Source organism: Nycticebus coucang, chromosome 18 (genome assembly GCF_027406575.1).
Source record: "Nycticebus coucang isolate mNycCou1 chromosome 18, mNycCou1.pri, whole genome shotgun sequence".
Lineage (NCBI taxonomy): Eukaryota > Metazoa > Chordata > Mammalia > Primates > Lorisidae > Nycticebus > Nycticebus coucang.
The window spans coordinates 30,276,612-30,302,676 of record NC_069797.1 but is presented as its reverse complement, the minus strand read 5'-3'; the positions used below and the strand labels follow the sequence as shown (position 1 = coordinate 30,302,676).

Here is a 26,065-nt window from a genome sequence, read left to right as displayed (position 1 = left end):
TTGCTGTCAACTTCTTATTCCTCCCAGTTTGCTGCTGAAATCAGTGTGAGTTTCTTTTGGGTGAAGGTGTCTGCTGGAATAAAACAAATTCAGGACATTTCGTAAGGAAAGGAAACAGAAAAAGTTTGAAGTTCTCTTGCTTCATTAGTCTGTCTGATGGAACGTGTGAATCCAGCTCCTTCCGTTTCTGAGGAAAATCTCAGTTTATGGAGTGGAGAGGAGAAGGGTTGTTCTGGGGACGTTTAGGTTGCTCTAGGGACAAAGGTAACACATGCCACGTGTTTCTTGTATGTGTACAGATCTTGTTGAGAAGCATGATTTAGACTTAGTGAGAGCAGAAGGCTTGTACTGTGACCCACAAATGTCTTGGGTAAATCATCCATCCCAAAGCACTGTAAGTACAGACTTGGGATTTAAAGTATGAAATACAGCTTAACAAATAAGGTTTATAAATTTAACATCAGAAAAATATGGGTTCTCCAAACACACTGAGGCAAGCTTGGTATTTTTTAGGTTATTTTGCCCCTATTTGATATCCCTGCTTGATAGATTAGAGTATGACTATGTATGGCCAGTACTTTTTGATTTAAAATATGGAATCCTTTGTTTTCTTTGGTGGTTGTTTTTATGATTCTTTAGGGGAGAAATAATGTTCAGAAAGTGATTTACCAAAAAATATCATTGTTACGGCAACTTTCTTTTATAGACCAAAGTCTATTTGAATTAATGTCTTTATTGGGCAATATAAATGATTTCTAGCTTTTTGAAAACATACAGTGATGGTAAAATGTTACAGACCTGAGGCTTATTGCTGTGTTTTTTACAAAAGGAGAAATAAATATGCTGTATGGTAAAAATATGGAGCAAATTAAGATGTTTTACAGGTTCTTAAAAAGCTTTTTCTGAAAAAGGAGAGTAGTATTTGATATGACTTGGGCCATGTCTGGTTCTCTAGACAGTCTCTGCATGAAATAAGTGTTCTCTGGCTCTGACCTGGACCTGCTAATTTTACCATGATGAAAGTCTGGATGACACAGGGCAGACTCTCATTCAATGCAGTTCAAAATGCTGGACATGCCAGCATTGAGCATGATGCATGAGCATCTCAAAAAATAATCTTTTGCTTAGAGTTTTTCTCATTCACATCCTATATTTCGCTTTGTTCACTAAAACCAGTTCAGTTTTCAGGGAGGTAATTTCTGTTCCCTTGATGTTTGATGTTCTTGAATGGGCAACTTAAGATCTGACCCCAGAAACCTTCTTATCTGTGATGATACATACCAGGTAAAAAGACTCCAGCTGTGTTTCTTATGAAAAACATACTCTTAGAAATTACACCCAGAAAAAAAAAAGAAAAAGAAATGACAAAAGCTGTGTACTCACTTTAAAAGGAATTATTATCCCTCCCAACACCCCCATGCCCCAGACCAAAGAGATTAAGAAGCAATTCCTCTTCTGCGACTGAATTTTTGTCACTCTTGTTGGAAATTAGAGTGCTTAGAAAGAAGTCTATGAGTTCGTGATGCTAATTTCAGCATAAGAACAGTGAAAAGCCCAAGGCACCCCCAGTTCTGGCACTGGATGGATGAACACTTAACTTGTTGATATACCCTGTCCACGTTGTTTCACCAGCTATAAAAATAGTTTTAAAGAAGAGAATTTTGTTTTACAGTGAAGGGAAACCAAAGTTCCAGAATGCTAATTTTTTTTAAAGTTCTCATTAACATTTGTTCTTTAAAACCCCTCGTCTACTTCTTCCCATTGGGATAACAAAGGGAATGGTTCTAATTAGTTATTGGCTGGCATTTCTCTAAAGAAAATTGAAAAATTATGGTGGGGAAAGAAAATGCTGTGTGGTATTTTTTCTTCTTTTATTAATTTCTCCTTTACATAGTAAAAGAGTCTGGGATGACCATATATGTTAAGCCTGCATTTTGCCTGGCTCCTCTCACCTGGATTGGAGCTTTGAGAAAACGCCAAATGAAAGGATTCTAGCATCTTTTTTTTTTTCTTAATTCTTTTTTTCTAAAAAGAAGTTGTCCTGTTTTTGCTTGTTTTAGTGATAGGTACAAAAGTAATTGCAGCTTCATTTTTTGGCTTCCAAAACACACATTATTATATAGCTGTATAGAGATTGTAATTAGATGGTAATAGGACTTTGAGTGCATTTATAAGAGCAATTTTGTCAGGAAACCTATAATCCTGAAGTTAAGGCAGTTAGACTTGTTTTAATAAGTAGGTTGGTAGACGTTTTTCAGATGTCTGAAGAGAGAAAATGGGTAGTTGAAAGTTGTAAAGATTTTGACTTTGGGGATTTGGTCTGTCCCTTTAGTATAAGTTATTCAGTTGTCAAAACTGGAGAGTCCACGTTAGTGTCATAGATATGAGTGCGCTGGTTTTGGTTTTAAAGCCACGGGACTCAGCTTTGCCCGGGCTGGATGCTTGAAGACATTTGCTCAGCGTAGGTGCCCTGACATCAAAGGGTTCAGACCCATTGGCTTCCCTCTGGACAGGTTTGTTAGGCTGTGGTGTGGTCTCAGAAATTCCTGCATGACTAAACGGAAGAGAAAGTCTACAGAGTCAGGGGACTCTGGGCCGCACCCTGGTCATCCTGCTCCAGCCAGTGGCAGTGTCTTCATCCTCTGGCCGCCCTCTGTGGGTTGCTCACTCTGGCCGCTCTTGGTGGCCCTTTGATTCAGACTATATTGGAGGCTTGGCCTGGAATTCACCTGAATCCTTTTGGCTCTTTGGGTGGGACAGGATTTGGTAACAACCCAAATAATCTTAGAGCTCCGTCTTTCCCAAATAATCTTAGAGCTCCGTCTTTCCCACTCTTCCTCAAATCCAAACACTAGCCAGGAAGAGAACAATGTATGTAACACCAAAAGATCACCATCTCTTTTCTTATTCACTTTCAAGGTGGTAAAAGATGGCAAATGATGGTACAGCTTTGAAAATTAGGATTTTCAGAGGGCCGGGGTGCGATGGCTCACGTCTGTAATCCTAGCACTCTGGGAGGCTGAGGCAGGTGGATTGCTTGGGCAATCCACCTGCCTCAGGTTCGAGACCAGCCTGAGCCAGAGCAAGGTTCAAGACCAGCCTGAGCCAGAGCAAGACCTCGTCTCTAAAAATAGCCAGGTGTTGTGGCGAACATCTGTAGTCCCAGCTACTCGGGGGGCCGAGACAAAAGAATCACTTGAGCCCAAGTGTTTGCAGTTGCTGTGAGCTGTGATGCTCAGCACTCTACCGAGGGCAACAAAGTGAGACTCTGTCTCAAAAAAAAAAAAAAAAAGAAAATTTTTTCTTTCCTCATAAAGAGCCTGGACAGGCTCCCACTGGTGTCTGTGTTTCCAGGACTTGAATCAGTCTAATAAAAGACAATAGTCCAATTAAATTATTATAATAAGGGCAATGTTCCTTGAGAGGCTTTTTCCTTGTTCCATTATTTGTAATGTGTATTTTAGTCTTGTTTTTCTTCTCTGCACAATGAAGCAATCTAGTATGATGGCTAAAAATATAGATTCTTGTCCTTCTGCCCAAGTTCAGATCCTGGCTCTGCCAATTATTAGCTGTGTGTCCTTGTGCAAGATACTGTACGTCTCTGTGCGGGTTTCTCATTTGCAAAATGGAGATGATAATAGCACCTGCCTTATAGGATTGTTGTAAATACTACATGAGATTATATACATGTTCCTGGCATATAGTAAGTGCTCAATAAATGCCAACTATTATTATTTGTTAATAAATTATCATAAAGTACTATTTCACAGCTTGAGTCTTTGGAGTGCATTCACATTACAGGATTGTTAAACTTTTATGAGGTATATTTTTTAACTTTTCAAACTTATGACTCACAAGCATACACAGCTATATAGTGAAGGAGTCCAAAGAATTGCCTTACAAGAGATTATAATTGTAAAAAATGATCTCGATAGGCTCAGCGCTTGTAGCACAGTGGTTACAGTGCCAGCCACATACACTGAGGCTGGTGGGTTCCAACCCAGCCCAGGCCAGCTAAACAACAATGACATGTGTAACAAAAAATAGCAGGGCATTGTGGCGGGCACCTGTAGTCCCAGCTACTTGGGAGGTTCAGGCAGGAGAATTGCTTAAGCTCAGGAGTTTTAGGTTGCTGTGAGTTTTGATGCCAAGGCACTCTACCCAGGGCGACGTAGTGAGACTCTGTCTAAAAAAAAAAAAAAATCTAGATAAATGAAAGAATAAAAGCAGGGGCGGCGCCTGTGGCTCAGTCGGTAAGGCACCGGCCCCATATACCGAGGGTGGCAGGTTCAAACCCAGCCCCGGCCAAACTGCAACCAAAAAATAGCCGGGCGTTGTGGCGGGCGCCTGTAGTCCCAGCTACTCGGGAGGCTGAGGCAAGAGAATCACCTAAGCCCAGGAGTTGGAGGTTGCTGAGAGCTGTGTGATGCCATGGCACTCTACCGAGGGCCATAAAGTGAGACTCTGTCTCTACAAAAAAAAAAAATAATAAATAAATAAAAATAAAGAGTTAAAAAAAAAAAAGAAAGAATAAAAGCGGATGAATATAATAATACTGTTCCTTAAGGTGCTGGGGTATTACTGACATTTACTGAGCTCTGTATTTTTATTTGCCACTGCAGCTCCAGACTGCTGATTAATGAAGTCTAGGCAAGATAAAGGGTAACAACTTAAAGATGATTAGACACCCTTCTTGAGAGAAATTATGTACTGGGCAATCATTTTGTGGCTTCCTAAAGCTATTAGGCATGCCTTCCACTGACCTTGGCTGCTTAAATCTGAGCAGCGTGGAGGTTGAAGGATCACTGCTCTTCCATGTGGGAAATGGATGGTGCGCGGGTCTCCAGAGTGGTGGAAACCCCATCCCCTAACACGACCTGCCTCCTTCCAGCTCTGGAATGCTGTAGGATAGGTTTACGCAGACATGCAGCCCTTGATGGTTTAATACTCATCTTCCAGTTAGCCCGGCTTGATCTGACTAGCTATACACAGCTCTCGCTGATTGATTTGTCTTCTGACACAGGTTGGAATGTGAGCCAGAGCCCAGAGGAAAGCAGTGGATTTTGAGGTTAGGGTCATTGATTTAATTCTGTTTTTGAAACATTCCTACCCTCTTTTTATCACTTGTTCTTTTGGCAGGAGGCCTTGTTTTTAATATCTGCACCCATTTGAAAATTAGGCTTTGTATAAGGCTGGTGTCAGGGATGAGTAAGTCCCTTAAGGTCTTTTTTCTGACAGGGTTTGGGGTTCCAGGGTTCTAGCTAGCCCCATCCTGAACTAGATTGGCCCCCTTAGTGCATAATTTTGTTTCAAGGGGAGAGCGTGAGCTTGACATGGGATGTGTTTTCTTTCTTCACAATCTGATTTCTGAGGGGTGTACCACATTAACCACCAGGGTGCTTAGTTTTGTGTATTTCACTTAATTTACCATTGTGCTTATTCAAAGGCACTCAAAGAAAATGGCTATGAATTTAGAATCTTTTTGTGACTCCTGACTTTCATGAAGTTCATACAGACTGTTATTTCACATCTTGCCCTATTTCAAAGCAAACGGTTTTTGAATCCATCTTTCATTCTGCTCCACTCCTTCTTATTGAGTCTAAAAGGCACGGAGTCTTATTGGTGTGACCTCCTTAATGGGTCGCAACTCTAACCTGATTTCTCTGCTTCTATCATCATGGCTTCCTTTAGACTCCTGCCGACCAACAGCTTCTTCCTGGAGTTCCTTGCTTCCAAACCTGACCCCCTGAAATGGTTCTCTAGACCAACGGTCTAATCAAGGATTGGGTTTTTGGGTTTTATTGTTGTTGCTGTTTTAATTTTTAATCAGTCGCACACTGGCATGTGGTCCTGTTACACATATGACTAATACCCATCTTGAGCCATGTGAGCTGACAGGATGCCACTGGCCTCTGTCCTGTTTGATAAGATGAGCCCATTGATCACAAGCTTGGATGCTGCCATTATGTTGAGCTACTGTGAGCATTTCCTAGTTCCTTTTCTTCATTTCTGCATTTTTTTTTTTTTTTTTGGCAGTTTTTGGCTGGGGCTGGGTTTGAACCTGCCACTTCCGGCATATGGGGCCGGAGCCCTACCCCTTTGAGCCACAGGTGCTGGCCTTCATTTCTGCATTTAACTTGTGTATCAGTGATAAACATCTCATAGATAAGCGCTGGTCCTGGGACCCTACCTTGAGCAACGCTGCTCTAGACTGTATCCAGAATGGAACAAGGTCAGAAGTACAACTTTGAGTATGCAATTCTTCTGCTGAAGCATTCTTTTTTTTTCTTCTTTGAAACAGAGTCTTATTGTGTCGCCCTCGGTAGAGTGCTGTGGCATCACAGCTCACAGCAATCTCCAACTCTTGGGCTTAAGTGATTCTCTTGCCTTAGCCTCCCGAGTAGCTGGGACTACAGGTGCCTGCCACAGCACTCAGCTATATTTTTGTTGTCGTTATCGTTTGGCAGGCCCTGGCCGATTCGAACCTGCCAGCTCCAGTGTATGTGGCTGGTGCCCTACCTGCTGAGCTACCGTTGCCAAGCCTGCTGAAGGATTCTTTAGTGGTTCTTCCTAGCCTTTGCAGTCAAGTCTTAACTCTAAAGCACAGTCCCTGATTGGTCTCCAGCCTCATCTCTCACCTATGTTCCTGGGCTATACTGGACTTGGATTTCTGGAATGTACAGTGTTCTCTTCTCCCACCTGCCTGAGTTTGCCACTTTTTTTTTTTTTTTAAAGACAGAGTCTCACTTTATCACCCTCAGTAGAGTGCCGTGGCATCACAGCTCATAGGAACCTCCAACTCCTGGGCTTAGGTAATCCTCTTGCCTCAGCCTCCTGAGTAGTGGGATTACAGGTGGCCACCACAATGCCTGGCTATTGTTTGTTGCAGTTTGCCCGGTGCTGGGTTTGAACCTGCCACCCTTGGTATATGGGGCCGGCGCCCTACCCACTGAGCCACAGGTGCCACCCGAGTTTGCCACTTCTAAACACAGCCTTGATGTCCCTGCTCTGGGATGCTTTCCTGTCTCTCTTTTTCCTCTTGGTAGGATGCTTCTGTGAGCTTCCATAGGTCCTGTGCACAGGTTTTTGAAAAAAAATAAAACAGTTGCTTTTTCCTTAGACAGAAACCAACCGATCAGAGGGAAAGGTGGTCAGTGTTGAGGTGCTAAGAAATTGAGTAGTATCATAGAAAGCAAGTTGTGTGATTTTTAGATTTGTACCTTGAACATACAGTAGTTTACAGGTGATATGGTGGAAATATACAGTTTCAGTGTGACTTAGTTCGATTTTTAACATTTTATGATAAAGTTGGGCCATAACTGAACTGTGTTGATTGTATATCCTTTACATAGTAGGTGGGTGTTTGTGTTTTTGTTTCGTAATGAGTATTTTAAAGCGATCTTGCCTGAGCAAATGGATGTCCCAGGTAGGAGAATCCTAGCAGTCTCTTGTGGAACTGCATTGCCCTGCAATTCTGTGCTCAAAAATAGGAAAAGGCACGACTCTCCGTTTTTGAAATGTCAGACATCTGAGTCCATTAAAATAGTGTCTTATCTGCAGACCTATCATTCCACGCTTTTATTTTTCATAGTTTGCATTTCTCTGGCATCTTTCTTCCAAAGAACTCAAAATGCATGCATGTTACATCTTCCAGCAACTAGTAGTCAGTAGACATTAAGCGTTTTAACTTTTCAAAGTGTGTTAGAGTCGGAGAATTGAAGCAAAGAGAACCAATTATTAGATCAGGGTCACAGTGTTGGATGAAAGAGCTTGGCTGAACTCCCTGAAATTCAACTTGGTCCTTTCTCTTCATGAAATTATGTCTTAAAAAATGTTCACATCAAACATTCTCCACGGAAGAGGAGAGAGCCGAGCATTCTCTTCAACAAATGGCTTTTGGTATGGAGGCTCTCTGGGTATGCACAGAGCGCTCTGAAATAATGTCGAGCTAGTTTAACTGCTTAAAACATCTGCCCCTGCTTGGAAGATGGGAGAGCCAGAACTGCCTTTCTGTTGCTGCCTTTCCAGGGTGATGATTTCTAAGGGCCTTTTTAATGATTTCACTTTTTTAAGTTCACCTGGTGAAGTGCCCCCAACTCCCCTTTTTCCCACGCAGAGCCTAGGGGCTGCTTTAGTGCTTTTTGTTCAGAGACAAAATTGAACCGCAAGGTATCCTGCTGAAATCCGAAGACTAAATCAGTTCTCCCTTTTATGAGGTTTTCAGAAACTGCTGTTCTAACTTCCAGTGAAATCTCACACGTGTGCTTTCTGCTTTATGACAAGGCAGAGGTAGAGTAATTGAAAGTTGCTCCAGTGCTGTTACTCTGGAGTGAAGCCCTGTAATGGAAACTTTTGTTCTGTGGCATCCGTGATTAAAAGCAAACATAAATTTTCTGCTGCTCGCTGGTCATCACTCGTGGACCAGATATTTATGTATGAACTATATGTCAGAAAATCCTTTTTAAGAAAACAATTTAAGCGAACGTCAGCCTTCCTGTCCATTACATTTGTCACTCACTCACCAACTCCCCATTGTATTATTTCCCTAAAGACACCAATTCCAGGTAAATTCAAGTTACGTTTCTACGACTCAGGACGCTTTTGTATTGGTTCGTTGTTGAATCATCACAAAACAGGGTGTGGCAAGTTTTGCTGTTCCAGGGATAGGGTTTTTCTCTTTGTTTTCCTAGGAGAATTTTATCCAGATGTGTCGGTTCTACAGTTTTTTATTTGTCCTTTTTGGTCAGTATCCCTGGGATAAAAATCTGAATGGATTTTAGTCTGTTTAAAATCAGAACACGTTGCCTTTTTTCTCTTTAAACGTGATCAGGTCAAGACAGTTTTCTTTTGATCATGGTGCCTCACAGCACAGCTGCCTCATCTGTTCCTCATTTTTCAGGGGTTTGATGCGCAAACTAAAGATTGGGCAGAACAACGTGCAATATGGAAAAATCAACAGTGTCACGCTTGGAGCTCCGAATGGGTGTGAACGGAGGTGCGCGTGCAGCGTTTTTACAGCTTTGGGCGTGTACTTGATTGCAACTTTAAAAATTGTTTATACCCGTGAGCTTACAGAAGTCCTCCAGTATCATACGTGAATATTTAACATACATTGCACAGCGGATAAAGAAAGAGTGTAGACTTTGGTTCTGGGTTTTCTAGTTTGGTGCTGGCTCTTCCTAGCAGTGTGACTCTGAGGCAAGTTGGAGAATTTTTGATCAGTAAAATGGAGGTAACGGTACCTGTCTTGTGAGGTTGTTGGTAAGGATTAAATGATTTGTTATTTCAAAAGGGCTTAGAACTGGTAGTGTGCGGGACATAACCAGTACCTTTTAAGTGCTTACTCCCATTGCTTGGATATTTCATTCCACATTTTATGGTTAGTCAGATTATGGGAGAGGAGAATTCTTAGCTTTTTTACTTCTTTTTACCTCCTCCCTAATTCCAAAGCACAAAGTTCTTTGTATCACATAACCTGATTTCTTTTTAGTTTCTTAGCAGGAAGGCAATAATGATCTGTCACTTGTTGATTTGGTAACATCCATGTCTTTGAATATGGGTATAATTTTAGACCATTTCTTTGAATGGATTCTTTTTTTTTTTTTTTTGGCCGGGGCTGGGTTTGAACCTGCCACCTCTGGCATATGGGACCGGCGCCCTACTCCTTGAGCCACAGGTGCCGCCCCTTTGAATGGATTCTATATTCTCTTTTGAGCTGGTGGGGGGAGATAATGGTTTGTACATATTTCTCCTGCCATTTATATATTTTTAAACTTTTTGTGGAAAATGTTAAATATCACACAGGTAGGGAAAACAGTAGTACAGCGAATCCCCATGTACCCACCCATATTCAACAATCTGGGGTACCCATCCCCACCTCCAGTGGATTATCTTGGACACAATCCCAGACATCGTATCTGGGATCGATAAACATTTACTAACTTTTTTTTTTTGGTTTTGGACACAGAGTCTTACTCTGTCACCCTGAGTAGAGTGCTTTGGTGTTGTCACAGCTCATAGCAACCTCAGTCTGTTGGGCTCAAGTGATCCTCTTGCCTCAGCCTTCTGAGTAGCTGGGACTATAGATGTCCTCTGTGATGCTCAGCTAATTTTTCTATTTTTAGTAGAGACAGGGTCTCACTCTTGCTCAGGCTGGTTTCGAACTCCTGAGCTCAAGCTATCCTCCTGCCTTGGCCTCCCCGAGTGCTAGGATTACAGGCGTGAGTCACCACGTCACTAAGTAACTTCAATAAAACATAAAGTGATAGTGTGCACCTGTAGTCCTAGCTGCTTGGACAGCAGAGGCAGGAGGATCACTCGAACCCAGGCATGTGAATGAATAGCTGCTGCTCTCTAGCCTGGGGAACATAGTGAAACCCTGTCTCTTAAAAAAAAAAAGCCATAACTACAATATCATTCCTAAAACATTAGTGGCAGTGGCTCACACTTGTAATCCTGACACTTTGGGAGGCTGATGGGGGAGGATCACTTGAGTCTAGGAGTTTGAGATGAGAACGGACTAAGCAAGATCTAAACCCCATCTTTACAAAAACAGTAAAACTAGCCAGGTATGCAGTACCAGCTGCACAGGAGGCTGAGGCAGGAGAATTGCTGGAGCCCAGGAGTTTGAGGTTGCAGTGAGCTATGATGTCACCACTGCACACTAGTCTGGGTGACATAGCAAGACCCTGTCTCAAAAAACAAACAGGCTTGGCACCTGTAGCTCAAGTGGCTAAGGCGCCAGCCACTTACACCAGAGCTGGCAAGTTTGAATCCAGCCCAGGCCTGCCAAACAACAATGACAACTACAACCAAAAAATAGCCTAGTGTGGTGGTGGGTGCCTGTGGTCCCAGCTATTTGGGAGGCTGAGGCAAGAGAATTGCTTAAGCCCAGGAGTTGGAGGTTGCTGTGAGCTGTGATGCAACAGCACTCTACTCAGGACGACAGCTTGAGGCTCTGTCTCAAAAAACAACAAACAAACAAACAATACAGTGGGTTCCTTTGTATCAGCAAATATCCAGTTAGTTTTCAAATTTCCCTGATAGCATTACGTTTTTTCTTACAGTTGATTTTGAATCCAAATGAAGTCTACACATTACATTTGATAGCTGTGTCTCTTAAGTCCCTTTTAACCTATAATTTCCCTTCCCAGCTTTTTCTTACGATTTATTTGTTGTTCACTTCCATTTCTACTTTCCCTGTCTCTGGGTCTACCTCCTTGCCACACTCCAGGACTTTTCTGACCTGTATTTTCCCCCTTTATTTAGGTCTATATAATATTGGCTCCTGGGTTCAAAGGGTTCTAGTTTCTGGTAGCTGAGAAGTCCCGACATAGGTCACCTTTGGGCTGAGGTGCCACTTGTATTTTCAAGTCCTCGTTTCGTCTCTTTGCTGTGCCCGTCTCCGTGGGGGACAGAGGCATGAGGACCAATGGCAGGGTGTAGTTTGCTTTCTGTCCTTTCAGCCTCCCAGCAGAAGGAAAGCAATGTGGCCCCTGTGGCCAGGACGTGTAAACAGTCCAGTTGGTCAAGGCTGAGTCACATCTACACTTGTGTAGCCAGAGGGTAGGGTCACAGTAGACGGAACATTAGAACCGGGGGCACTCAACTTATGCTACCATAGCTTACGTGAGCGTTTCTGACAATCACACTGTTTTGACCCAATGACCTTTCTGTCAACCAAAACGCCAGTCTTTTTCACTAGTCCTACACCGGAACAGATGAGGACAGGGGCCATAATCTTATTCACCTATTGTTTTTTTTTTTTTTTTTTGTAGAGACAGAGTCTCACTTTATGGCCCTCGGTAGAGTGCCGTGGCGTCACACGGCTCACAGCAACCTCCAGCTCTTGGGCTTACGCGATTCTCTTGCCTCAGCCTCCCGAGCAGCTGGGACTACAGGCGCCCGCCACAGCGCCCGGCTATTTTTTTGTTGCAGTTTGGCCGGGGCTGGGTTTGAACCCACCACCCTCGGCATATGGGGCCGGCACCCTACTCACTGAGTCACAGGCCCCGCCCTTATTCACCTATTGTTTTCAAGAATAAGTTTGTTTAGATTTGATCTGTTTTTGCAATCTATTGAAATCTGTTTGTGTGCTGATGTGTTCATCCATGATAATCGATAATCAGAGCTCCTACCAGACCTTTATCTCTAGGCATTTGATAAAAATGTTGACTAGACCAAGTCTGGGACCAGAGTCCCAGGGCACACCCCTGGAGACGTCTTCCAGGCTGATAGCAGCCTGTTAGCCAGTTGTTCCACCAGCTTCCAATCCTGCCCATTCCAAATCCGCCTCCTTGTATTGTGATTCAGCCCACACTTCTCCATTTGGTTAGTGTGTTTACTGGGGGAGGCCTTAACAGATAGCTTGCTGTCACAGATATTTATCGTTTCCTTTTCAAAGAAAGATAGTTGGAAGTGACTTACGTTTGGTGAACACAGGCTTGCTTCTCACTGATCACTTCTTTTCCTAAATGTGTTTAACAACGGAAATAAGCTGTAGGATCTGCCTAAGGGTTGATGTCAAGTTCACCAATCTGTAGTTTGCAGAATCGCCCCCTTTTTGCCCTTTTGAAAATGGATACGCCATCCATCTGTTGGTTGCTGGTCATGAAATCACGGACAATGGTGAAGTGAGCTTATGGCACATTTTCTCCCTCTCAAGGGTAATTCGAGAGTTGCTTTATCAGCTGGGCTTGCACGGGAGTGTGGGCACGTTTGTTCCTGCAGAGGATCCTGGAGGAAGGGCTGTGTCCAGATATGCAGGTTAGTGTGTAGTTGGGAGCACCCCATTTGTTCAGGGGCCCCCTATCTTGCGCTGTGTGTAGTCTGTGTGGCTTTGTCTTCTGCCCAACACTCCCTTTCCCCACTGGCTCATTAGGGCACTAATGGAGCCTGAGGGAGTCTTTTTTCTTAATGCCATTTCCCCCCATCAACACACAGGATGAGAATCCTGCTGGCTAATTAAGTGTGGCATTTTGTTTCAAAATTAGCAATAGACAGTGACTAGCTGCAAAGCCATCCAGTGTCCTTGTGCGGATAGATTTGTTTTTGTGCAGATAGATTTGTTTTCTTATTTATTTGACTTTTTTTGATGAATCAGTTCATTTCTTTTGAAAGCATGGATTCATTTTCTTACCCAAGTGTGTTTTTGCCCCTTTCAGATCACACCCTAAGCTTTATATACATTGCAGTTTGATACCCCAGAATTCTGTTGTTTCAAATGTTAGGGTTAAGAATGAATTGGGATTAAATGCTTTAAGACACTCTCCTGGGGGGAAATTGGTTTCCTAAATTTGACGAAGGCCCCTGGCTTTAGCTCTTAGATGTATTGTCTTAAGCTTTTATAAATGCTCTTAAGAATAAAATGCTGCTTAATACCACTTGAATATATTCTCTCTCATTTGGATTTATGGGAAGTATTAATTTGCAGAGAAGGTAGTGGAATACTTTCAAAGCATTTCTTCCCTGTGAAGGCTCAGTTAGTGACTATTTTTCTGAGATGATGAGAGTCTGTTCCACCACAGAGCCAATAGTTACCAGGCGGATACAGAGTCCCTAGAACAAAACGCGGCGTGCTTTCGCAAGGAAAGGGGGATTTGCTTATATATGCAGCACAAACTAGGGCTGTCCTGCTGCCTGTTTACGTTAAAAAGCCATTCCTTTACTCAGCATACCCTTGATACACTTTTTACCATGTATGAACTTTTTTCCACCTGCAAGAGAAAGCCAGCATTTCGTTTTTTAATTGTAACAATAATCCTCTTTCCAAAGATAACCACTGTTAGTAGTGTCTTGTATATTCTTCTGGAAAAAGAACCATGCATATACTGCATGTGGAAATGTATATGCTTAAATTGTTTTTTACACAAATAGATTTAGCATTTTATTTTTTGAGACAGAGCCTCAAGCTATAGCCCTGGGTAGAGTGCTGTGGCATCACAGCTCACAGCAACCTCACACTCTTGGGCTTAAGCAATTCTCTTGCCTCAGCCTCCCGAGTAGCTGGGACCACAGGCGCCTGCCACAATGCCTGGCTATTTTTTGGTTGTAGTTATTACTGTTTGGCAGGCCCAGGCCAGATTCGAACCCGCCAGCTCTGGTGTAGGTGGCTGGCGCCTTAGCTGCTTGAACTACAAGCGCCACCAGATCTATTTTTTTTTTTTTTTTGCAGTTTTTGTCCAGGGCCGGGTTTGAACCCGCCACCTCTGGTATATGGGGCCGGCACCCTACTCCTTGAGCCACAGGCACCACCATGCCACCAGATTTAGCATTTTAAATTAATCTGTATTTTGTGGAAGGGTAGTACCTTAAAATATTTCAAATAAAATGAAAGGTGTGCAGTGAAAAGTCTTAGCCCACTTACCTCCTCCAGAGCAACTGAGATCACCTTTACGAATGACTCTCTGAAGGTATTTCACCCATCTACAAGTGTGTGTGTGCACGTGAGCTTGCCTTGATACACGTACTTTTTCTTTTTTTTCTTCAGCCAACCCTATTTAATGAGTCTCACTTGTGTTCTTGGCTGCCCTGACAGGTGCTGCCTTTTCCGTATCAGGTGGGTCAAGACTAAAGATGTCATTGCACAGCCCAGTGATAGCTTTGTATGATGTCCGCCTTGCAAATGAACCCAACACAGATAGAGACAAGGAACCAAAGCCCTCAAACCACCACTACCCTTAGAAGGAAAATGGCTCAGGCTGACAGGCTCCCTGAGTGCAGCAGGCCAAGGAGACCTTTGAAAACGGCTTCCCCTGTCCTCCGAGAGGGGCCCCCTCTGTGGCTGACGTAAAGCAATGAGAAGCCAGTGTCTGCGAAATTCCCACTGCTGGCCCTGCCATTTGGATACATTAAGAGGTTCATTCTCTGAGGCTGTCAGTCTTCCCTTCCAGCTTTATACAGGACAAAAGCATTCCCCATGCCGAGCGTTTGTATTATGCTCTGCCTTTTGTGGTAGACTAGTATTAGGCAACTTGTGCGTATTTAATATAGATTTTTTTTTTAACTTGGTAAAGTGAGCTACAGTTTTAGAAAATCTGCCACCCTAAGATCCAGAGTTATGCAATAGATACATTAAGGGACTATCATTTTTGTTTTATAAGGATCTTCCTTTGAGCAGGAAGCACACCTAATTCTTTTAGATTATGAGCTCCTGAGAGTTCCACGTGTGATTTCTTCCACCTATGCATCGCTTGCATTGTGAAAAATGTAGATGTTACATCAAAAGGCTTCTTGCCTGATATTACAACACAACTCTTCGCCTGAACGTTCCTTACTTATTTTCTTGTATATGAGGCAGCTGAGAAAACTTACATGCCATTTGGTTGCAGGTTCATGTAGGCAAGTCACTGATGAAGGATCAAAGGGTTGCTATGGTAATGTTCGTTAAATAGATAAATGGATAATAGAAATTATGAAATGTCAACTTTTCAAGGAATCAGTGAACCTTAACGTGAAACTTGATTTAAGAATGGAAAGGGAGTTAGCGTCAGTTTAGAAGTGAGAATATTTTCTGAATTAGTCATAAATTGCAGATTCAATGTTAGTCCTGTAGGTTAGAACAAAACTGGGGTGATGCTTACCTCATCTTTCCTTACTCTCATGAGGGTATTCTTTAAAGCTGCATATACTAGTGAGATATTGGAAATGCCCTCAACGTTCAGTAGTCATGGAATGGTTAAGTAGATTACAATATTGCAATACTCAGAATCATGTTGGACAGCTGTTAAAAATGGAGTTAATGGTCTTTGCTGGAATATAGGGCTGTACTTCAGGTACTGTATTTAAAAAAGCAAGATTCCATATTATACCATGATTACAGCATTGCATTAGATAGATATGAAGAAAGATTGAAGAAAGTGCCTCAAATTGCTTGTTGTTGTGTTACGGTTGTGGCATCTGTGGATGGTGGATCTCTGATTTCCAGATGAAATGGTCATGGTCACTTTTGTAATGAAAACATAAATCTATGTGAATAATGTCAGTTGGGGCATAGTGGCTCAGTCTGTAATCCCAGCACTCTGGGAGGCCAATGTGTTTTTTTTTTTGAGACAGAGTCTCACTACATCATCCTTGGCAGAGTGCTGTGGCATCACAGCTCACAGCAACCTCAAACTCTTGGGCTTAAGCGATTCTCTTGCCTCAGCCTCCCAAGTAGCTGGGACTACAGCTGACTATTATTATTATTTTTTTGTCTTTTTGTTTGCAGTTGTCCTTGTTGCTTAGCAGGCCCAGGCTGGGTTCGAACCCGCCACCCTAGGTGTATGTGGCCGGCGCCCTGCTGACTGAGGTATGGGCGCCGCCATGGGAGGCCAATGTGGATGGACCGCTTGAGCTCAGGAGTTTAAAACCAGCCTGAGCAAGAGTGAGACCTGATCTCCACTTAAAGAGAAAATAAAAAAGAAAGAAAGAGGTGGCTCCTGTGGCTCAGTGAGCAGGGCGCCGTCCCCATATGCCGAGGGTGGCAGGTTCAAACCCAGCCCCAGCCAAACTGCAACAAAAAAATAGCCGGGCATTGTAGCGGGCGCCTGTAGTCCCAGCTACTTGGGAGGCTGAGGCAGGATGAATCGCCTAAGCCCAGGAGTTGGAGGTTGCTATGAGCTGTGTGATGCCACGGCACTCTACCGAGGGCCATAAAGTGAGACTCTGTCTCTACAAAAAAAAAAAAAAGAAAGAAAGAAAATAATGTGTCTCTGGCCTGAAAGAGCTTGCATCTAAATTTCCAATTTAGATTTAATTTAATTAGTTTTAATAAAGGGTCCCCACCTTTTGATCTTGTTAGCGGTTCAGTGTTTCTAGAAAATGAATCACCTTGCCTGTCATTGTGTCTTACTGAGCAAAGGAACCCAGGGAAAAGGACCAGCTTGCAGCCACCTACTCCAAGAAAGCTTTCCGGAAAGAAGAACTTAAAAAGTGACCTTTTAAGCAAGGGAAGGGTCGTCCAGTTGGATTAAGAAAGTTATTCCAGATATAAATAACCATGTGGGAATGAAGGAGAAAGTGGAGAAGGAGGAAGTTCATTTGATCCTGCTGAGGAGAGTAAGTGTGGGATTGAGGGAGATGATGCGTGTTTAGGAACTGATGAGTATGAGAGGCTGCCGGCCCTCGGGGGGAACATATTTACGTTTCATAAGGAAAACGAAAGTTCCTCTGGCAATTCCTCAAGAAAACACATTTTAGGGGATGCTGACTTGGAGGTGTGATTTCATGTGTGCGAGAAGGCTCTGAGGAGCAGACTGCAATGGTTTGTTTGCAAGGTGAGAGTTGCCTTTTTGGGGGTTTGGGCTTGGAATGAGAAGAAGGCTGGATTCCAGACGTGCCACGGGATAAAAAACAGATGCTTCTTGCACCAAAGAGGCCAAACTCCAACCAAACAACTGTATGCTGGGCCAGGTTGCAGAATTGTGTTTTCTAAAGGCTTCCTTAGAGCATAAAGAGGATACTCTGGGTTAATGGCTTCTGTTTGTTAAAAAAGGAAAGGAAATTCCTCTAGGCATTTTCTACTGCTGTACAGTATTGAGGGGGAGGAGTGGTGACAGGGACTAAGAAGCTCTCATACTGGATTTTTTTACTTAGTATATACTCATAATTTGTAAGCTGCTGTTTCTTTCTTTTTTTTTTTTTTGCAGTTTTTGTCTGGGGCTGGGTTTGAACCCACCACCTCCAGTATATAGGGCTGGCACACTACTCCTTGAGCCACAGGTGCCATCCTGTTGTTTTTTTTAAAGAAAAAATGTATATGCACATATTGCAAAAACCAAGTTTGCAATTTTCATTGCTTTGTGTTGGCACTGCTGAGCCTCCATCAGTCACAAGTTCTCTGAGCATCTCATTGGCCTAAGGCAGTGTCAGTATGCAGAGAAATAAATGACACAGTCCCTGCTCTCAAAAGCATTTATAATTTAGTTGGAGAGAAAGGCATATATATACACACACACACATATAAGTTTGGTGTCTTTTGGATGATAGCTGGTGTATTGGTTCTAGCAGGGGTGGGGCCTGCAGAGCTCTGAGAACTGAAAAGCCAGCCCCTCTCCTGGGTGACCTGGCTCAGATCTGTCTCTCCCACTCTTCCACTTTGGGACTATAGGCAAGTTGCTTTAATCTTTCTGCACCTCGGTTTCTCCATTTGCAACCTGGGAATGATGGTACCTGCCTCAGGTTGCTAAGGGGGTTTAAGACAACGACTAATATAAAAAGCCCTTAGCGCAGTGCTGGGCACATAGTAACTGGTCAGAAGACGGTGGCCACCGTTCTGTTCATCAGACCAGAGAGATTCCAGGGCAGGGCCCCTGTGCTGTTCATCCTCATATTCTTCATACTTACACAGTTAGTACCTCTTATTAATAAATATTTGGTACAAGTATATATTGAAAGAACGAATGGTTTGGACTGAGTTTTGAGGGGCTGGTAGGATTTAGGTAGAAAGAAGAAGGGAATTCTAAGCATAAAGGCGAATCTCAGAGTTAAGCAAGACTCTTTTTGTATTTATGTTTTCTTTTTTTGAGACAGAGTCTCACTTTGTCACCCTAGGTAGAGTGCTGTGGCATCATAGCTCATAGCAACCTCAAACTCCTGGGCTCAAAAAATCCTCTTGTCTCAGCCTCCCAAATAGCTGATACTATAGGTGCCCACCTCAATGCTCGACGGTTTTCCTCTTGTCTCAGCCTCCCGAGTAGCTGAGACTATCGGTGCCCACCTCAATGCTCGACTGTTTTTAGAGATGGGGTCTCATTCTTGTTTAGGCTGGTCTTGAACTCGTGAGTTCAAGCAATCCACCCACCTCAGCCTCCCAGAATGCTAGGATTATGGGAATGAGCCACTGTACCTGGCCAATTCTTTTGTGTATATATATATATTTTTTTTCTTTTGAGACAGAGTCTCACTACGTTGCTATCGGTAGAGTGCTGTAGCATGACAGCTCACAGCAACCCCAAACTCTTGGGCTTAAGCAATTCTCTTGCCTCAGCCTCCCAAGTAGTTAGGACTACAGGTGCCCGTCACAATGCCCAGCTATTTTTTTTTCATTGTTGTTGCAGTTGTTGTCGTTTAGCAGGCCTGGGCCAGGCTCGAACCCACCAGCCTTGAGTATGTACCTGGTGCCCTACTCACTGAGCTACAAGCACCAAGCCTCTTTTGTATATTTGTGATGTCATCATAATTAAATGCCCTTATCACATGATATTGGGCAATGTGGTCATTGGATGTTATACTGGAAAGGATGTTGGGAATTACTTAGCAACTCTTTTATTTTATTTATTTAGCAACCCTAAGAAACTGAGGCCCAGAGAAGAGATAGCCACATGACTGACCAGCCCTTAGGTTCTAGGTTTCCTTATTGCTGGGTCAGAGAGATTTCTTGGCAGTCTTCCCTGTAGCCCTTTGAAAAAGTCTAACCAGTGTGTCTGTAACACTCTGCCAAATTTTGCTCATAGAAGAGATAAGCCTGCTGAAAAGAGGGAAATGCCACAGTCCTATTTTTCCCATGTAATTTATATATCCTGGCCTCTAAAAAGCAGGGCCATTTTCCCGGTCCCAGGAGCCTGTTCCTGAGAGCAGAGCCATTTTTCCCTGGAAGGGCTGGGGTCAGGCCCAGGACGCCGGTCAGACCGCCTATGTGGAAAGCCTCAAGTGGCTGTAACTCATGGCTGAAAAAACAAACATGTTACCTCGCTGAACAACAGCTCAGCACTCTTAAGAAGGGGATTACCAGGGCTGAAATATGTGAAATGTAAAGAAAAGAATTTAAAAAGAGCCAGGTGTTTCACTTGGTGAGTCTAGCTGATGAGGCTTGTAGCTGGTAAAGAGAAATTCCATTCAGATGATCCAGCGGCTTCTTCCTGTGGGCCATCGGAGAAGGAGAGGAGGCCTGCTGGTCTGTCCAGGCAGTTAGCACCCTTCCTGTGTTGTGTTGAGGGACAGCCATGACCTGAGCCCTTGGCACTCGGCCCTGGGACCTGGGGTCATGGGAATTGGCCCTGTTGCTTTGAGGGCGCAGCCTGAGCAAGGAAATAGAATATAGTGGAGTAAGAGAAAAACAGAAAGTTGGTGCAGGACAGTCCCAGACATGTGCTTGGCCTGAGCCTTGAGAGTTTAGAAAGAGGGCTGCTGGGTCAGAGCCTGCTACTTGACTGGATTCTAAAACCAGTCCTTATCCATGAATCATCTTAGTATGTATGCTTTGAAATGCTTTTTGTGAAACCCAGCACAGGTCTCTTTGGAGTTGAGATTTGCAGAGGAGACTCAGAGGAGCCGTGTGACCATGGGTAGAGCCCTGTTCCCTTCCTCCACTTTATAGAGTCTTTAGAGTACTAGCTCGGTGGAGTTCTCCGTGGGCTGATACGTACAATGATATAGGTTAGTAAGATTGTGCCTGGCACAGTCACTAGAGGTGATATTCAGGGGCCTGGGGGAGGGCGTGGTGTGCCGCATTGGAGGTGACTTGTTCTGCTTATGGTGCAGGGGATTGTGGGGGGGGGGTCTGTTCCTTCTTTTGGACTTCAGGTAGCTGCTCAGATGTTCCCTGAGCTAATGTTCCTTACCATTAGCATTAGTAATTGCTTCTGTTTATTGAGCCCTTACTAGATTCCAGGGACCACCCTGTTCAGTGCTTTTCACGTATTACCTCATGGGATCTTCGTAACAATCCTTCAAGTATGTACGATTTATTACCCTCATTTATACGTGAAGACACTAAACCCAAAGGTAAAGTAACAGGCTCGGGGTATGGAGGTGGATTCCCCCACCCCCCACCCCGCCCCGCCAGCCCCAGAGCCAGCCTTTAAGTCCCTCCCTGTCTCAGAATGTGCTGCTTTCTGCAGCTTTGCTCTAGGGTGGAAGAATTTGCACACCTGGGCTTGCGTGGCAGGTGCCCTTTCTGTGTAAGCGGCACATCTGGGCTCAGTATTACCTCCAGCCTGCACCAGTTTTCTTCTGTCCCTTTTTTCTTGTGGTCACTTACACGTTACAATCTGTAAAACCAAACGACAGCCGATTCTTGTTATTCACAGTAATTGTGTTCTATAAAGTTGTCACAAACACTAAATTACCAAATACTGAAGCATGACTCCTAGGGGAAATACAGGGTTAGGTTCCTGAAAGCCTCTGGCCACAACGTTTCCATCAACTGATCAAAACATAATCTTGTTTTATGTGTGTTTTTGTTTAAAGACACCTTATTATATACATTTATAATAGTTAATTCATTGACATTGAGCTCATGCCCAACAGCACTATATCTAACTCATGCCTGAACAAAACTTATCTAACACACACGTTTTCTTTTTTTTCCTAATATTTTTCTCTTTTCTTTTTGCAATTTTTGGTCAGGGCCGGGTTTGAACCCGCCACTTCTGGTATATGGGGCCAGGGCCCTACTCCTTGAACTAGAGGCTCTGCCTAGCATACACATTTTCTAAGGCACTTAGAAAATGGCAGAGGCCTGGCTCTAGGTTTTCATTCTTTGGGGACCAACCATTTTAAACAGCAAAATGACCCTGAAAGCCACAAAAATATGGTAATGGTGGCACTAAATAGACTGTGAAAGGACATCTGCAGTATGAGAGCTAAAAGAAAAAGTCAGAATGTTGCCTTGTTCATCCTCACCTGGGAACCTGTGCGTTGAGTGACTCAGATTTTTCACAGCTCTGCTCACGTCCAAGGATGACCACGAAGGTGTTGCAAGTGTTGATTCTGGGGTTATAAGAAAATTTTAGCAACCAAGCAGATTTACAAATATGGAATGTGTGAATGATGAGGATCTTATTTTTCTAAAATATTATTCTAAATGTGCAGAACCTCTCTAATTCATTGTTTGGCTTCAGGTCCCACTCCTTCAGCAAGTGACTTTATTCTCCCTTCCTTTTTAATCATTTGATTATTTAAAAAATTAGAAAATACAGGCCAGGTGTGGTGGCCTCACACCTGTAATCCTAGCACTCTGGGAGACCCAGGTGGGTGGATTCCTTGCGCTCAGGATTTCAGACCAGCCTGAGCAAGAGTGAGACCCCATCTCTACTAAAAAATAGAAAAACTGAGGCAAAAGGATTGCTTGAGCCCAAGAGTTTGAGGTTGTTGTGAGCTATGATGACGCCACAGCACTTTACCCAGGGTGACAGAGTGAGATTGTTTAGATTCTAATTTTTTTGAGATAATGTCTCACTATGTTGCCCTCAGTAGAGTGCCGTGGCATCACACCTCGCAGCAACCTCAAACTCTTGGGCTCAAGCAGTTCTCTTGCCTCAGCCTCCCAAGTAGCTGGAACTACAGGTGCCCGCCATAACACCTGCCTATTTGTTTTGTTTGTAGTTGTCATTGTTGTTGGGCAGGGCCTGGCTGGGTTTGAACCCGCCACCTCCTGTGTATGTGGCTGGCATCCTAGCTGCTGAGCTACAGGCACCGAGCCCAGATTCTAATATATATTTTTTTGAGACAGAGTCTCACTTTGTCATCCTTGGTAGAGTGCTATGGCGTCACAGCTCATAGCAACCTCAAACTCTTAGGCTCAAGTGATTCTCTTGCCTCAGCCTCCTAAGTAGCTGGGACTGCAGGCACCCGCCACAATGCCCAGCTATTTTTAGAGACAAGATCTTGCTGTGGCTCAGGCTGGTCTCAAACCTGTGAGCTCTGGCAACCCACCCACCTTGCCTTCCCAGAGTGCTGGGAATTACAGGTATGAGCCACCATGCTGGGCCCCGGATTCCAATAATTAGAGATCATGATTGCTTATATTCTATTGCCTATCTTTTCAGGCATTTTTCTATGTAAATATATACTTGGTTATTATATATGTTTACTTAAATACATATGTTTAAAACAAAATCAGAATGTGTGTTTTATGGTTCCTCACTCCTGGAACGTGAGGTGTCAGGCAGGAGTGAGTGGTTGGACGAGGCTGGGTAGGCAAGCTGAGGTGGGGAAATGAAGGGCTTGGAAATGAATGGGGATGTTCCTGAATCAGATTCCATAGATGTGACCATGGTAGTGGGTGGACAGTGGATTCGAGGAAAAGAGGCTAGAGCCACACTGTCCTATCTAGTAGCTACCAGCCACATGTAGTCATTGAGTGCTTTGTAACATAGCTGGTCCTAATTGAGTTGTGCTGTTTACATGTATGCCAGATAGCAAAGGTATAATATGGAAAAGAAAAACACAAAATAGCTTTTTTTTTTTGAGACAAGAGTCTCATTCTATCACCCTGGGTAGAGTACCATGGCATTGTAGCTCATAGCAACCTTAAACTCTTGCCTCAGTCTCCCGAGTAGCTGGGACTACAGGCAGCTGCTATAACACTCAGCTATTTTTAGAGATGGGGTCTTGCTTTTCTTTTTTTTTTTTTTTTTTTGGCTGGGGCTGGGTTTGAACCCGCCACCTCCGGCATATGGGACTGGCGCCCTACTCCTTGAGCCACAGGCGCCGCCCGGGTCTTGCTTTTCCACAGGCTGGTCTCAAACCCGTGAGCTCAGGCAAGGGCTTGGAAATGAACCCACCCACCTTGGCTTCGCAGAGTGCTGGGATTACAGCTATGAGCCAGCACAGCTGGCCTAGTTTTTCTATTTTTAGTAGAGACGGGATCTTGCTCTTGCTCAGGCTGGTCTCAAACTCCTGAGCTTGGGCAGTCCACCTGCCTCAGCTTCCCAGAGTGCTGGGATTCAGGCATGAGCCACCATATGCCTGGCCACAGAATAGCTTTTTAATCATTTTTTATATCAGTTATATGTTTAAGTGATAATCTTGCAGGGGTCCTCAAACTGTGGCCCACGGGCCGCATGAGGAGGTGTGATTGTATTTGTTCTTGTTTTGTTTTTTTACTTTAAAATAAGATATGTGCAGTGTGCATAGGAATTTGTTAATAGTTTTTTTTTTTTTTTAAACTATAGTCCAGCCCTCCAGCGGTCTGAGGGACAGTGAACTGGCCCCCTGTTTAAAAAGTTTGAGGACTGGGTTAAATAAAGGATGTTATTAAAACTAATGCGATGTGCCTGTTTCTAAATTTAAATGTGGCTACTAAACAATCTTTTTTTTTTTTTTGTAGTTTTTGGCCCGGGCGGCGTTTGAACCCGCCACCTCTGGTATAGGGGGGCTGGCGCCCTACTCCTTTGAGCCACAGGTGCTGCCCTAAACAATTTTTAGAATTTTTCTATTGGACAGCACTGAACCAGAGGGGAAATTGGAGAGGATGAGGGCCTACTGCAGGGTGGGTAAGAAGGGACTAGATTTGAGAAGCACTGAAATGTGTAATTGGTGGCTGTGTCCTAGCTTTGGAGGGTGAGCCAAAGGAAGTAGTTAATGGCATTGAGGTATGTACCTAGTGTCACCAGCCTGCGAGGCGGGTGTGTTTGGTGGCTGGCAGAGGCTAAGGGAAGTAAAAGCAGTTGCTTGAGTAAAACTCTGCAGAGAGGGTAGATTTATGCCTGAGAAGGATCTGTGGGTCATCAGCAGAGAACTGTGAGGACTAAGAACCCCACAGAGTGTGTGCGGAGTCCTGAGGAGTGTCAGCAGGGACCTGGGGACAGGACAGCAAAGGGCAGAGCACGAGTGGGGGTCCCAGAGGCCAAGGGTAAGTGTTTCAGTTTTAGAGGGATAGCCATGAGGTGAAATGAAATGGAAAGCAAACTGGAAAAGTGTTGCTTGGGTTTGTCAATTTAAGAAAAGTAGTACAGGGGGTGGTATCTGTGGCTCAGTGAGTAGGGTGCCAGCCCCATATATTGAGGGTGGCAGGTTTGAACCCAGCCCCGGCCAAACTGCAACAAAAAATAGCCGGGCGTTGTGGCGGCCACCTGTAGTCCCAGCTACTCGGGAGGCTGAGACAAGAGAATGGCCTAAGCCCAAGAGCTGGAGGTTGCTGTGAGCTGTGTGACACCATGGCCCTCTACCGAGGGTGACAAAGTGAGACTCTGTCTCTAAAGAAAAAAAGAAAAGGTGGTATATATGGTGGCTCCCATAGCTCAGTGGGTAGGGCACTGGCCACATATACCGAGGCTGGCGGGTTCGAACCCGGCCCAGGCCAGCTAAAAACAACAATGACAACTGCAACAACAACAACAAAAATAGTAGGGCGGCGCCTGTGGCTCAGTCGGTAGGGTGCCAGCCCCATATACCGAGGGTGGCGGGTTCAAACCCGGCCCCGGCTGAACTGCAAACCAAAAAATAGCTGGGTGTTGTGGCGGGCGCCTGTAGTCCCAGCTACTCGGGAGGCTGAGGCAAGAGAATCGCTTCAGCCCAGGAGTTGGAGGTTGCTGTGAGCTGTGTGAGGCCACAGTACTCTATCGAGGGCGATAAAGTGAGACTCTGTCTCTACAAAAAAAAAAAAAAATACAACAACAAAAATAGCTGGGCATTTGTGGCGGCACCTGTAGTCTCAGCTACTTGGGAGGCTGAGGCAAGAGAATTGCTTGAGCCCAAGAGTTTGAGGTTGCTGTGAGCTGTGACGCCACAGCACTGTACCCAGGGCAACAGCTTGAGACTCTGTCTCAAAAAAAAAAAGGGTAGTATGTAAATTTTCACTATGAAATGTCTATACTTTATTATTATTATTATTATTATTATTACTACTATTATTTTCTTCCCGAGACACGAGTCTTGCTCTGTTGTTCCAGGTACAGCGCTGTGGTGTCATCATAACTCATTGTACAACCTCAGACTACTGGGTTCAAGTGATTCTCCTGCCTCAGCCTCCTGAGTCACTGGGACTACAGGTGTGTGCCACCACACCTGGCTGTTTTTTTCTGTTTTTGTTAGCATCAGCATCTTGCTCTTGGTCTGGTTTTGAAGGTTGGACCTCCAGAGATCCTCCTTCCTTGGACTCCCAAAGTGCTAGTATAATAGGCATGACCCACCCTGTCTGGCCTTCGTATTGTTAATATTTTATAGTATTTACTTTGCGCCAGGCATGGCACTGTAGGCTTCGGGCACCTACTTTATCCCCATTAAACAGATAAGAAGTTAGAGGCATGAAGTGACGTAGAGTCGTTTAGTCAGTGGCACTTACAGGGTTCCAGCCCCCATCTACGTGACTCCAGCCCCTATCGTTGGAACTAAACTTTTTTGCAACCCCCAGACTTGCCCT

The 26,065-nt window shown here is 44.1% G+C and overlaps 1 protein-coding gene across 1 annotated transcript in view; it reads left to right on the top strand.

Moving 5' to 3' along the window:
- NXN (nucleoredoxin) overlaps positions 1 to 26,065 on the top strand; it is a 173,665-nt gene that overhangs the window by 1,270 nt on the left and 146,330 nt on the right. The gene's annotated exons all lie outside the window — the stretch shown is intronic.